Source organism: Anser cygnoides, chromosome 10 (genome assembly GCF_040182565.1).
Source record: "Anser cygnoides isolate HZ-2024a breed goose chromosome 10, Taihu_goose_T2T_genome, whole genome shotgun sequence".
Lineage (NCBI taxonomy): Eukaryota > Metazoa > Chordata > Aves > Anseriformes > Anatidae > Anser > Anser cygnoides.
In genome coordinates this window covers 4,757,856-4,769,977 of record NC_089882.1, presented here as the reverse complement: position 1 = coordinate 4,769,977, position 12,122 = coordinate 4,757,856, and the positions used below count along the sequence as shown (strand labels likewise).

General features: G+C 40.0%; 1 protein-coding gene across 6 annotated transcripts in view; it reads left to right on the top strand.

Moving 5' to 3' along the window:
- The window catches only part of LOC106036755 (contactin-4), a 300,476-nt gene that overhangs the window by 71,343 nt on the left and 217,011 nt on the right, over positions 1-12,122 (top strand). Inside the window, exon 1 of one of the 6 annotated variants that reach the window (XM_048068583.2) lies at positions 9,591-9,744. The exons of the other annotated variants lie outside the window; for them this stretch is intronic. The gene's annotated coding sequence lies outside the window, so the exon portion shown is untranslated. Of the gene's footprint in view, positions 1-9,590; positions 9,745-12,122 lie in introns of those variants that run through there. 6 annotated transcript variants of the gene reach the window in all.

The window sequence follows — 12,122 nt, the reverse complement described above, 5'->3', positions numbered from 1 at the left end:
TTCCTGATAAAGCCCCTGATCTTGTGAAGAATACAGAAGACTTCTGATATGATTTTTTTAGAGCATTTATTGTATGTGGAGTTGTGGAAAAGTTTACTGCATCAAGGAGATCCTGGCTATATTTCTCTTGGAAACCATGTTGCCTGCTTCATTCCTTGCTTGATTCATCTAAGACACTAAATGGTATTTGCAAATGCAGCTATGGACTTTTGTGTTCTTATAAATCAGGTGCTGTGATTATGATGTTTGTGTATTCCTGTTGCAGAGAACTCATTTGATGTCTATGCAGAATGCAGACAGCCCTGTTAAAATGCTACAAATCCCAAGATGTTCTTAAAAAAAAAAAAAAAGATCCAAAATTAATATATTAGTGGAAATTAATTCAGCACAGAAGGAGTTGTTACACATCTTGGGGCCTGCTCACTCTTTTACAGCTGTGACATGGCTTCCCAGATGGCACAATTATCTTTCTAAAATATTGTGGAAAACTTTAATTTGTCATTTGGATTAGTGCGGTGAGCTTTCTATAAACAAAGGCAGAGTTCTGCCTATCTGTGTTCTTCATGGCAGCAATTAGCAGTAATTCACTTGGAATCACGAAAATGTTTTACAGGAACAGGGAACAAGCCAACTTCTTCGGCTCCACTTTTGAAATTGCTGCTCTGCGTGGGTGTATCTCAGGTCTTTGAAATACAACCAGAGTTCTGTATCATGCACTTTTTCTAAAGAATACTTTGTGTTCTAATTGAACTGCAAAGATTCTCACATTGTGGCAAAGTGTAGTGTGCATGTTTTCAATGAGAACTAGACTAAAATTTACGGAAATGTTGAATACAGCATGTTGGATGGCAGAAGAATTGTGCTGCTGATTGATTCCTCTGTCGATCAGGAATAAAGCTACAGTAGGTGACATACATTCTTCAGTACAACCAGCATCAAACCCATTTTGTATACTGCATATGAATTTTCAGAGATGTTTCTGGCTAATCTTAAGTATAAATGATGTCCCAGTTCTAAAACATAAATGCTCTAGGATTATAAAAAATTGCTTTTGGATTATGAGAAAAAAAAATCAAAGGTTTATTAGACTTGTTTACCAAATCTTTGTCTATATTTTTGGGCTAAATCTGGGTAGCCTGAATTTGAGTAAGAGAAGTAATCTGTAATGGAGAACTGAATGGTCTCATTCAGAATGGAAATCTGGCTGGTGCTCCTTGAGAGCAGTTTGAGCTTTACTTAAGCTTGCTGGTTGTGGGAAACTCAAGCTAGCTATTTGTAACATGATAGGGTGGGCGGATACCTGCAGAATTATGTTCCCACTTCACAGTATCTCTGTATCGTGTGCAGTGACACCTTAATCAGCAGTGGTGTGACACAGGTGTGGGAAAAATCAGATGCAATGTGACAGATTTTTCTTAGAGGCATTCTGCACTGCTGGTGAACAAAGCCCCGTTTGTTTCTTTTCCATGTTTTCAGAGAAGAGCCGTTTCCCTGGAGCTGCAGAGGGGATGTCCTTTTGGTTGACGGGATAACTGTTGGGAACAAATACAAATAAAATCAAGCACTTATAACTAAAAATAATACCACTTTAATCATACCAATTCAGTAGACTGGAGCTCCGGGAAGGGAATAACACCCTCAAGGAGAAAAGGAGCGGGCATTTCTCTGCAGGTACCTTCATGCCTTTGGTGCACACAGAGGTATGAGTCCAAGTGCTCTCAAGTGCTTACAGGAGAAAATTATGATGCAAAAGCCTCTTGTCCAGATAGATACACTTGACATTTTGCTGAGCGAAATAGGTTTGGTAGAACAAAACAGAAGTGACTGTGTGGAAGTTATCCAGTACTTAAACTTGATTTGATTCTGGCAAGAAACTGGAGGCAGTGAATTAGGCCATCTTTCTATTAGTGCCCATAGGTGAGCCCGATAACAGGTGGGGAAAGTCTAATCCTGCCCGAATGCTTCCCACTATGCTTAAATGCCTGTGTTGGGGATTCTTTGGCAATGTTTTTCGTTTAAAATGAGAAATTAGTCAAAACCCGAACACTTTTCCATGTGAACATTCTTGGTTTTTTTTATTAGGAATAATCTTTACATCCCCCCACCAGGCATTTACATGTGATGCCCCTGAGCCTCCCCATCCCAGCCCCATCTCTCCCAGCCTTTCCTCCTACGAGATGCTCCAATCCCCCAGCCCACTGTAATGTGCCCTCGCAGGTCTTGCTCCAGTATGTTCCTGTCTCCAGTACTGGGAAATATTCTCTATGCCAGTTTTTTTGGCAAAGCATCATTAGCGTAGCTTAAAGCATCTGATGGAGTGGCTATTCTGGAACAGATGACCTTCATTCACTCGCAGCAAATTTGCTGGGGGAGGAGGTTATCCCAAAACAGACTGGCTTTATTTTTGGAGCTGGGAGTGTGTTGGCAGGAGCTGGGTTTCCTTTCAGAACTGAGGCTGTGTTGGCAGGAGAGGAAAACCACTCCACGTACAGTCTTATCTATGTCCTTATTACAAGGGGGTTGAGAGATTCCACTCTTCTTCCAAAGGCCTCTAGGGGCAAATACAGCCATAATATTTGTGAGAACGTTTTTGCCTTATTCACAAGACCATTTTACTTGCCTGTTGTCTGGATTTTTTTGGTGGGCGCATAAAATTTCATATTCCCTGGAAGCAGTTGCACCTCAGTCAAGGGAGCTGATGGGAAGGATGTGAAATGATGTGCCAGCTCCTTGTGGGTGTCCCAGGTTGTGGGTGTCCCAGGTGGTTTTAGCTTAAAGGTAGCCAAGGGGCCAGCCTGGCACCTAGCTGGTCGCCTCGAGCCAGTGCCACGAAATGAACCGCTCAGCTGCCAGCTCCATCCTCCGGAACAATAAATTCATGTTTTCATCCCAGTAATGAGTCTTCTACAGCCGTGTCAAAACTCCAGGGTTTCTTGTTATCAGAAGATAATCATATTCAGGCAGCGGTACTTACTGTGCCCAGTAAATGTCCCAAGGATGCGATTATCTCTGGATATCTCTCTTGCCTGTTAAGCTTTGTTTACTTACAGTGGAGGAAGCATTTGTAGTCTCTGGGGTTGATTTTATTCATTGTGGTAATGATAGGAATAAAGTGACCATTTGCTTGCTGGTATCAGACAGCCGGATTAAAGCTCAAAACATATTAAATCAGTTATTGAAGAAAAGAGAATGTATTTAAATGACATCTCCTTCCTTTTGTATTTCAATAGCTTTTACTGTGCAGCTGGTCTTAAGGCAAAGTTAACAGGATTCTGGAAACAAACACTTTCATATCCAGATAACCTTTCCTTCCCTTACAAAATTTAGGTTGGTTCTTTTAACGCCTATATAATGCCGCTGAACTTTCTGAAGCTGCCTGGAACTGGAGGTGACAATACACTGTTTTAGCAATGTTAAAGGTACCCAAGCTAGGGCATCGCACCAGGCAGGGTTTTGTAGGACCTGCAGAGGAAAATGATTTGTGTTCAGACTTTACAAAATGTAATGTAGACAGATCTTGAATGTAAATGCGTTATCCTACTGTTATAACGCAATATTTGTCAGTATTGACAAATTGCTGGCATTGCTGAGGATCTGGTAAATACCTCTACCTGAGTAACAAACTGCACTTCCAAACATGTTGTATAAGAAAATTTCTCATCCTCAAGGAGGTTATGACTGGTGACAGCTTCTTAATTATTGTATGATGAACAGGATCTATAAAATAATTTGGTTGATTAATGACTTAAGTATGAATGTTGCTGCTTATATAGCTTTAAGTGAACCTTTTAAGGAGACTCGTAATTTGTTCAGAAGTACTTTTATAGACATTGTATTTGCTGATGCGTAGTTAAATACTGTAGGTCAAATTCTGCTTTTGTATGAAATTCTCGTTCCCTGCAAATTCAGTTAACTCATCTCCTATCCTTGGATTTTAATTGTATGTTTTGTTACCCCATTACTTAATTTTTCTTGTGTGAAGCTAAATTGGATTAAATATTTCATGTCTCACCTAACGCTGGGGGAGACCTTGGCTGAAATCAGGAAGAGCTGGTACCCTCAGAAGCAGAGAGAAAATAGGCTAATTGCCGTCTGTAGGCAAGGTACAGTAGGAGCTGCAGCCTTGGATGTTTTTGAGAGCAAATTAGACACGCATTTCAGAAGAAAGACTGTGCACAATAAGTAGTGGTATTGTGTGCCTGTTGGGGTGATTGGGGCCTTTTGAACTTAAATTAATTGACAATGAAAAAACCTACCTGAGCACGAATTGAGGGAAGTCTTTTCCTTTTATTTCTGTCAGACCAGTCCTTAGGTAGGAAATGTGCGACACCGTGCTGATATGAGCCTGTCTGCTGCCTGCGCTGTGCTCACTGCTCAGAGCCCAGTGGAAGCTTTATCTGACAAACACCAGGAAGATTGAGTATGAAATATTGTTTCAAATAATGTCTAAGCAAAATTGTGATATATGTATTCATGGAGGCTTCATAGATTTATTTCTTTGGAACAACTTTGGGTTCAAATCATAACATCTACTGGGAGTGATTAAATTTTCTATTAATATTTCAGATATGAAGGATGTTGTAAGTAGTGCTGCACAAGCAAATACTGAAAATACACACACGAGGTGAACGTGCAACATAAGAATGCACTGGTTAGCAGTGTGAAAACTGAGTGATATTTTGAAGGTATGGAGGAAGGCCCAAACTACTTTGGGAGAGCAAAAAAGGAAAAAGTCCTGACATTTCTACAGTAATTAGAAGCTTTTAATTAAGTTTCAATGCATATATGATTATATGCATTATGTATTAATGAATAATTGTTGATGCATCAAGTTATGAATGCTTTTGAATAATGATAAATATGCCAGCGCTGCAGAATGACACATGACAAACTGACATCTGTGTTTGTTTTTAGGAGTTACCTGTTAGTGATTTTGCTCAGTAGACTTATATATATATATATGATATATATATATATATGTCAAGCATGCAAAGTACTAGCAGATCATGGAGAAGTAAGCAGGCTGTGTTAAAATGTAAGCTGCACCCCCACGATGAGGTTAGTAGAAAGTTTAGATATGAGACATTCCTATATATACATATCTGTTCTGTGCACTGTGCACCTATTTATAGCGCATGGAGGCAACGCAGAAAGTTTAACCCACAGTGTATGTATTTGAACAACACAATTCTGAAATGAAATAGTCAGAGGGTGTATTACTTAGAGAACTCCTTCTGATGGAGAAAAGTGCAGCAGTAATTTCGTTTTACTCACTGCTCTAAAAATAATTTTCATACCTATCCCATAAGCATTCTGTGCATGATTTCAAAAATTTCCCTGAAGTATTATTTTTCAAATGTTTTAATAGGAGGTTTGACTCCTGATGTAAAGGTAGCCACCACCACTGTCAGTTATCCAGCAAACAGAAGTTCTCTTCTACACAATAATTTTTGGTTCGGGCCGTTCACGTAATGTTAGCACATTACCTGATGAACCGCAGGTCTGTGGCACACACTGCTCCTGGAGTCTTAGCTGAAGGTTAGCTCACAGTGGAAAATGTTGTACGCGTGCCATCCCCTGTTATCAGGTAGGGAAATGTCAGCTGCTGCCCTGGGGTCCATCCCACAGGGGTTGGGGAGCTCCAGCATCCCAGGTAACAGCACTGCCCTTCCTGCAGCTACAGCAGAGAGCAGTGGCTGGAGAACGGGGCCGTAGCATGCAAACATACCTGTGCTGTGCTCAAAGCGAAATGTCTGCTTGACTTGTGGAAGTAAAACGCAACTGGACAAAATCAAATGGCACAACACAAGTGAATTTTAGCTTGAAGGTCCTGTGAGGCCCTACCAAGTAGGATGTCTTAATGACAAAAACAGTGTGTACAGACCTGATTGGGACCTAAAAGATCAAAGTGGCAAGGTTTTGTCAGCAATACAGAAGGTGCCTTCATTAACCAAAGTGGTGGAGATGAGCTTTTGGAGGTAATGCTTGTGCTCCTGCTTCATGAGTGCAAATTCAAAACAATTTTCCTTCTGAGAGGAGACAACTTGAAATGTGAAAGTAGATGCTACGCGTGTATGAAGTGGTGAAAGAGCACTGTTGGGTACTTGGTTTTAAGAAAACCTCTCTTCCCATCAAGGAAAGATGTCTCTTCTTTGGCACAGTGGTTCTTGTTACCGAAGGTGCGATGGATCAGAAGTTTGGTGCAGGCAGGGCAGATGATGCGGGACTGTCAGATGAGACCTTGTGCTTTTAATCTTCAATTCTGTTATTGATTACAGCATCACTGTAATACGTCAGGTACGAGCTTGCATTTAATTTTCAAAGGCTTCAAGTTCCTTTTGTACTACACCTCGTCAGTGGCATAAATCTTTTAATGGATTTTAAAAAGATATTTTCTCACATAGTAAGCAGTCATTCATAATTGTCCAAGGAATTCACTTGTCTTTAAAACGTCTCATGTGTTGGATGAATGGGAATTTCTCAGTTGTCAACATGTTGTGATTTTGTTTTCCCAGTTCCTTTTTGTCTTTTCTTGAGTTGTAGAAAAAACAATTCAAAGTTTTATTAAGTACTTATTTGTCATAGTGGATACCTTATCCTCGTATTGTTTTATAGACTGCAGTGATTTACAGAACAGTCAGCCTGGATTTCCAAGCTGTCTATCAAGAGGAGTTATCTGCTCGCATTTGAGAGAGAGAAAAAAGGCTGTTTCTTCCTACCCCAAACGCACACTTTGACTACCTGTGCATTTTGTTTGACCCTGTGTTAATAACACAGACTTCATCCTTACAGATACCAAGTGATCAAAAGTAATGCCCCCCGCTGTCATTTTCTCTGTGACTGCATAAAAATCTAGGGAGAAACGAGAAGTTATTTCACAGTGAATTCTCCTGGAATATGCCGGTATCCCAGAGATCCCACGTAACAGGCTTGCCTCGTATTTCAATCCAGGATATTTGGTTGCAGTGTATGGAGGCACCAGAGAATTTCCTAAAGTGGAAAACATGACCAGAGCTGCCTGGGCTGTGCGGGATGCTGTGCCCGGGAGCTCCCAGGCGCTGCGGCTGTGCGACGTGACGGGTGCCGGAGCTTTGTGCGCCAGGTACCGTCTTCTCCATGTTTAAGCTGGCTGGAGTGCAATGTGCATAAACATCCCAAGGGCGCTGTAATTACGCTTCTGTTCATTATTTACCCTGACTTGTTACCTTTTACAACTGCATAAAATCCATTTTAAGTTTTCATTATTACTTTTCTTCACCAGGTTTCTACTCTCTCTGCTAAACCAGTGGGTATTGTGAGGTTCTTCAGAAGCAGCTCATAACATAAACTGTGGAGCTGGAGCGTTACGTTCCCATTTATTGTGCAGCTGTCTAGTTCAGGCAAAGCCAAATGTCCATCCTATTTAATTAAATGCTGCCTTTGCCCCTGCAGTGAGTGCTTCAACTGGATTTTGTTTGTCACTAAAAAAGCATCGTATTAAAAAAGTCTGATGTGATAGCGGAGCCTTTTTTAATGAGTCCCACTTAACAGGGTGAATCAGTTTGGGCTAGGCATGATTAAGTTTGTGATCAAGAGCTTGACTAAGAATTTTATACTTGAAGTTGATGAAGAATATTGGATGATAATTAATGCATAACTCCTGTCTTCTACGTGTCTGGAGAATCAAAATTACTGAGAGTAGTTGTAGAAAACAGTGGGATTGCCAGCTTATTTGGAGCATTTAGGTGTAGCAGTTATTTCCAATTCGCAGGTAGCTTGTGGACAACAGGGAGAAAGGTGTCTTCCAGTGGAAGTCCATCTCTTTGTTAATTATCACAGGGATCAGAAATCCCATGAGGTTGAAGCTCAAATGTGTCTAGGATTCAGTTTTTCTTGAACAAATATTATAACACTTCAAAGTCTGCCTATTTCCCGGATTTCCAGGACTGAAGGAGCAGAAGTTTGGAATCACAGTGGAGCTCGTGTCATTTCCAGTTTGTGGACATACCTGATGTGTAATTAAACCGTAGTCGGCTCAGATTCTTCAGTTCATTTCAAAGAGGACCTTGCTCAGCATCCATGTACGTAGGTGAAAATAGCTCTTTGACTTCAGAGGGTTTGGATAAGGTTACTTTTGTCATTTCTTTTTGTCTATTCTGTGAGAAACATTATCTCACTACTATTAACGTAAGGTATTTTTACTACAGAAGTCAGAGGATAACAAGATGAAGCGTACAGTAATACTGAACAAACAGACTTCAGGTTACTATTTGCCCTAGAAAAAATATTAAATTGTTATCTGAAAAATCAGACTTCTATTTTTCTGCTAAATGAAACCAAACCTGAAATTACTCTTAACAAAGGTTCTCCAAGCTACTGCAGAATCTTTGTATTTTTTTCCATTTAGATAATAAAGCTTTATTTTAAATTGTACTAAAGAGGAATCCAAACTATATCTTATGCAAATGAAGTTGACATAATTGAAACAAAACTAAAAATATGAATTTTACTCAGTTTTAGTTTCGTAGAAATCACACTTCTAAAACTTGCACTTGGAAACAATGGAAACCTTCTCTATCAAAATAAAACAAACGGCTTTTACACCCCACTAAGTAACTTGATTTGGCTCCAACACTAGGAGTCCATATATGATTTTTAAAAATGGTTTCTTTCTCTATTCAGAACCTGTAGAGAGCTGTTGGGTTTTTAAGGAGACAGGAATCAGTCTGCAGAGGTCTTTTAAAGCATTCTACAAACGTGGGAGAAGTGGTTTCTGTTCGCTTCGTTTGTGGCTAAATAAATCTGCAGTTTGCCAAACAATTTGGATGAAATGATCTGAAACTTCATTAAAAAATAATACAGAAATGGTGCAATAGGATCATGTGTGGTTGTCCCCCACATGTAGGCTGTTGTCCAAGAGGCTGCACTATGGGGATGGGGACAAGCTGCCAGGGCAGAGCTCTCTATTGGTGGGATTATGTCCCTGTGGGACCTTCAGTATTTCAAATGAAATCTGTTTTGTATTCTAAATCCTTGTTTCAAGTTTCATATTTTTCTCTCGACAGGTAGAGACTGTATAAACTGCAATATTGAATACATAAAGGGTCAGAATGGTATCACTACATCACAAGGCAGTACTGAAGGTGATGGGACTTGGGATCCTTGCCCTTAATTCGGTATTTTTGTATAGCCAGTTCACATACAAAGGCTTTTAAAGAAGATAAGGACTGGAAAAAAAAAAAAAAAAAGGGCAATTTGTTCAGGTGTAAGTTCAAATCTTTGAAGAGTTCTATATATTCATGAGTATTTGGAAACATGAAATCATGTTGGAAGTGTAAGAACTTGAGCTTTATATAGCCTAATCAACAGATGTGTATTCCCCCTCCCCTTATTTTCCTTTCTCCCTTTAGGCTTATGAATTAGTTTTCCCCTTCAGCAGATTTGTTTTTTCTTTATTTCTCCTACTTAGATACTGTAAAAAGTAATTAAGATAATCTTATCAAAGGAACATGAAACAAATTTAACTGATTAAATTTCAGACCAATTAGTCATACAGAAGCTTTTGTGTAGACCTTCTGTGGATTCTGCACTGCTTGTACTTTCCATTCCCCATTTTATGACTGCATGAAGTTAGGAAATTGCATTCCATGGAGATGGTAATTAACTTTGGTAATTAAAATACCACCTTCGTAGCAGATAACCAGTCAGCTTCAGGTCAATGACAATTCTTGATGTGACGCATCTAATCTTACAGAGGATTGAAATGTAAGAAATTACGTGCATAATTATTTTTTTTGGAGGGTGGGGGCTGAATCTGTGGTGAAATGCAGTGAAGCTGCATTGGGGGGGAGGAAGTGAAACTGAATTTCTGTGTTAGGACTTAATGTAAAATAGATATAGAGTAGTGCATTTTAGTTTATCAAATTGTCTTGCTCTGCATATGGATTAGATGGTTTTCTTACTGCTTTATTTCACACCTTTGCTTCTAAAAATTCATTTTGGGGGTGGGAGATGGCCTTCAGACAGTATGTACACTGTGTGCTTGTCAGGCGCTGTAACTATAAGAAGTCTCTTGAAATCTATTTCTTTGGAGTTAGAATAATTAAATTCTGTATAACCTACACATGGTTTTATGATGTAATTAGTGCACATAGTCTACAGATTATTTTTCCATGTGAAAAAGAGAGCCAATGTAGTTATTATCCCTATGTTTCACCAGGGTGGACCTAGGTATTTTTGAGGTATTAAAGAGGATAGGAGGAAAAAGCAGCTACCAAATGTCAATTCTACCTCTAGAGACTTTGACTAGATTGAAAACCAGGATAAGAAAAGTATTTTTGTTGTCAGAAGGGACACCCTTTGGCCATAAATTGATGATTTGCGTTGTGGAAGCAGAACATTTTTAAGGAAAAAAAAAAAAGGCCAGCAAATTAACTGCCTTACACTTTCTTACATCTGATTTGGACATGGACTTGAGGAAAGTTGTTTCAGTAAAGAAACAGCCGATGCTGTCTTCCATGTGTAGATCAACCCAAAACCTGAACCAAAGTTCTGTCCCAGTAGCACAAGTTCTGCAGCCTGAGAAGTGGTTGTCGCTGACCTGGAACAGTCCATGGGAATGCAGTAGAGAAGAAAAAAAAACTGAAATCTGTGGGAGAAAAAGATGGGATCTTTCAGCACTAGGATATAAAAGCATTTTTGGTCTGCAAACAGAAAGAAACAAGAGGGGGAGATGAGTGAAATGAAGGGTCTGCTAAACACTAGCATCAGGATAAAGCTATAGTTATTTGGAAGTCATCTTTTTTATACTAAAAAAGCAATTAAATATTTTTCACAGATGCCATTATTTTCCACAGATGTCATTGTTCATTCTCTAACTTTAGAGTCTCCTTTGAAATACAGGGAAGATTAGTAATGAGATGAAAGTTGACTTTAACTAAAAAGAAATTAGACCTTAAAAGGAGATCAGTAATTACAGCTATCTTCAAATAAGATGGAAACAAGCCTTGAGGAAGTAGAAGATTATCAGTGTTTGTAATAACTGAGCCCAAGGTATGTGTACAAAGTATTAAAAGCCCTGAAAGCCAGGGATCAGAAGAGCAGGTGGTAGGATGCAGCTACTGAATAATCCTCTTAACCTCATCGATGCTCAACCAGGGCAAAACAGGGAGCAGGCTGGGGGGCTGCACTGCTAATGGCAATGAAACAAAGGGAGATCAAAGCCATCGAAGCGGTGCTGCTGAAAGTTAACTATGCCCTCTGCTAACAACTTTGTTACAAAAATTTCCTGTGTGCTTCTCTGAAATCTCTTGATCAGTACAGAATAATGAATTAGTGGATTATTAAATATTTTAAGGACAAAATATTTAGACCATTTTTCAAAGCATTCTTTTCGGTATGAAATCACCACAGACTTGGTGGCATTCAGAGTGTGCTGTGCCATCTAAAAAGCAGCTGAGCTTAATTCTGTTGCTGCTCCACTCATTTGATAGACGCCCAGAAATAAAGATGGCTTGGGAAGAAACAGGTATTAGTCTGTTGTGCAGCATCCTTGCCCCTAGGGTCAGTCGGGAAGAGCAGCCCGAGGGTGCACAGCATCCCCACGGTTTTTGCTCTCATCCTGCTGCAGCTCACGCCGGCTGTCCCGCTGCCCTGCTCTGAAGGCAGGAGTTCCTGTGGCTGCTTCTGTATCATGCACAGCAGGTTCAGGACAGGCAAGTAAATAACTATTTTAAAGCTAGCTTTAGCAAATGTAGGAAACTGCTGGGATGTGCCAGTTTCTTTCCTCCGAGCCCAAATTATTTTTTTCTAATCTTAAGCAGCAAAACTCTTCAGCTCACAAAAATATCCTTTTCACACTTCAAGGAGGCATCTCAGTGATACGTGTTCACATCTGCTTTTTACCTCCCTTCAAAAGCTTGTGACCTGCTTAAATGGGATATTTAATCCAGGAAACTCTTTTCTGGCTCTTTTCTTTACCCTGGGCTTGCGCGGTGAGGAGCCCCCTGGGGCTGGGGGTGTCTGCACCACGTTGTGGGGGAGAGATGCTGCTGTTGGCAGCGCTGCCTGGGCTGGCAAAGGGGCCCTGCGTCAAGGGCAGCTCTTCAATTTATGTGCAGGGCTGTTTTCCTCTCTGTCACTGA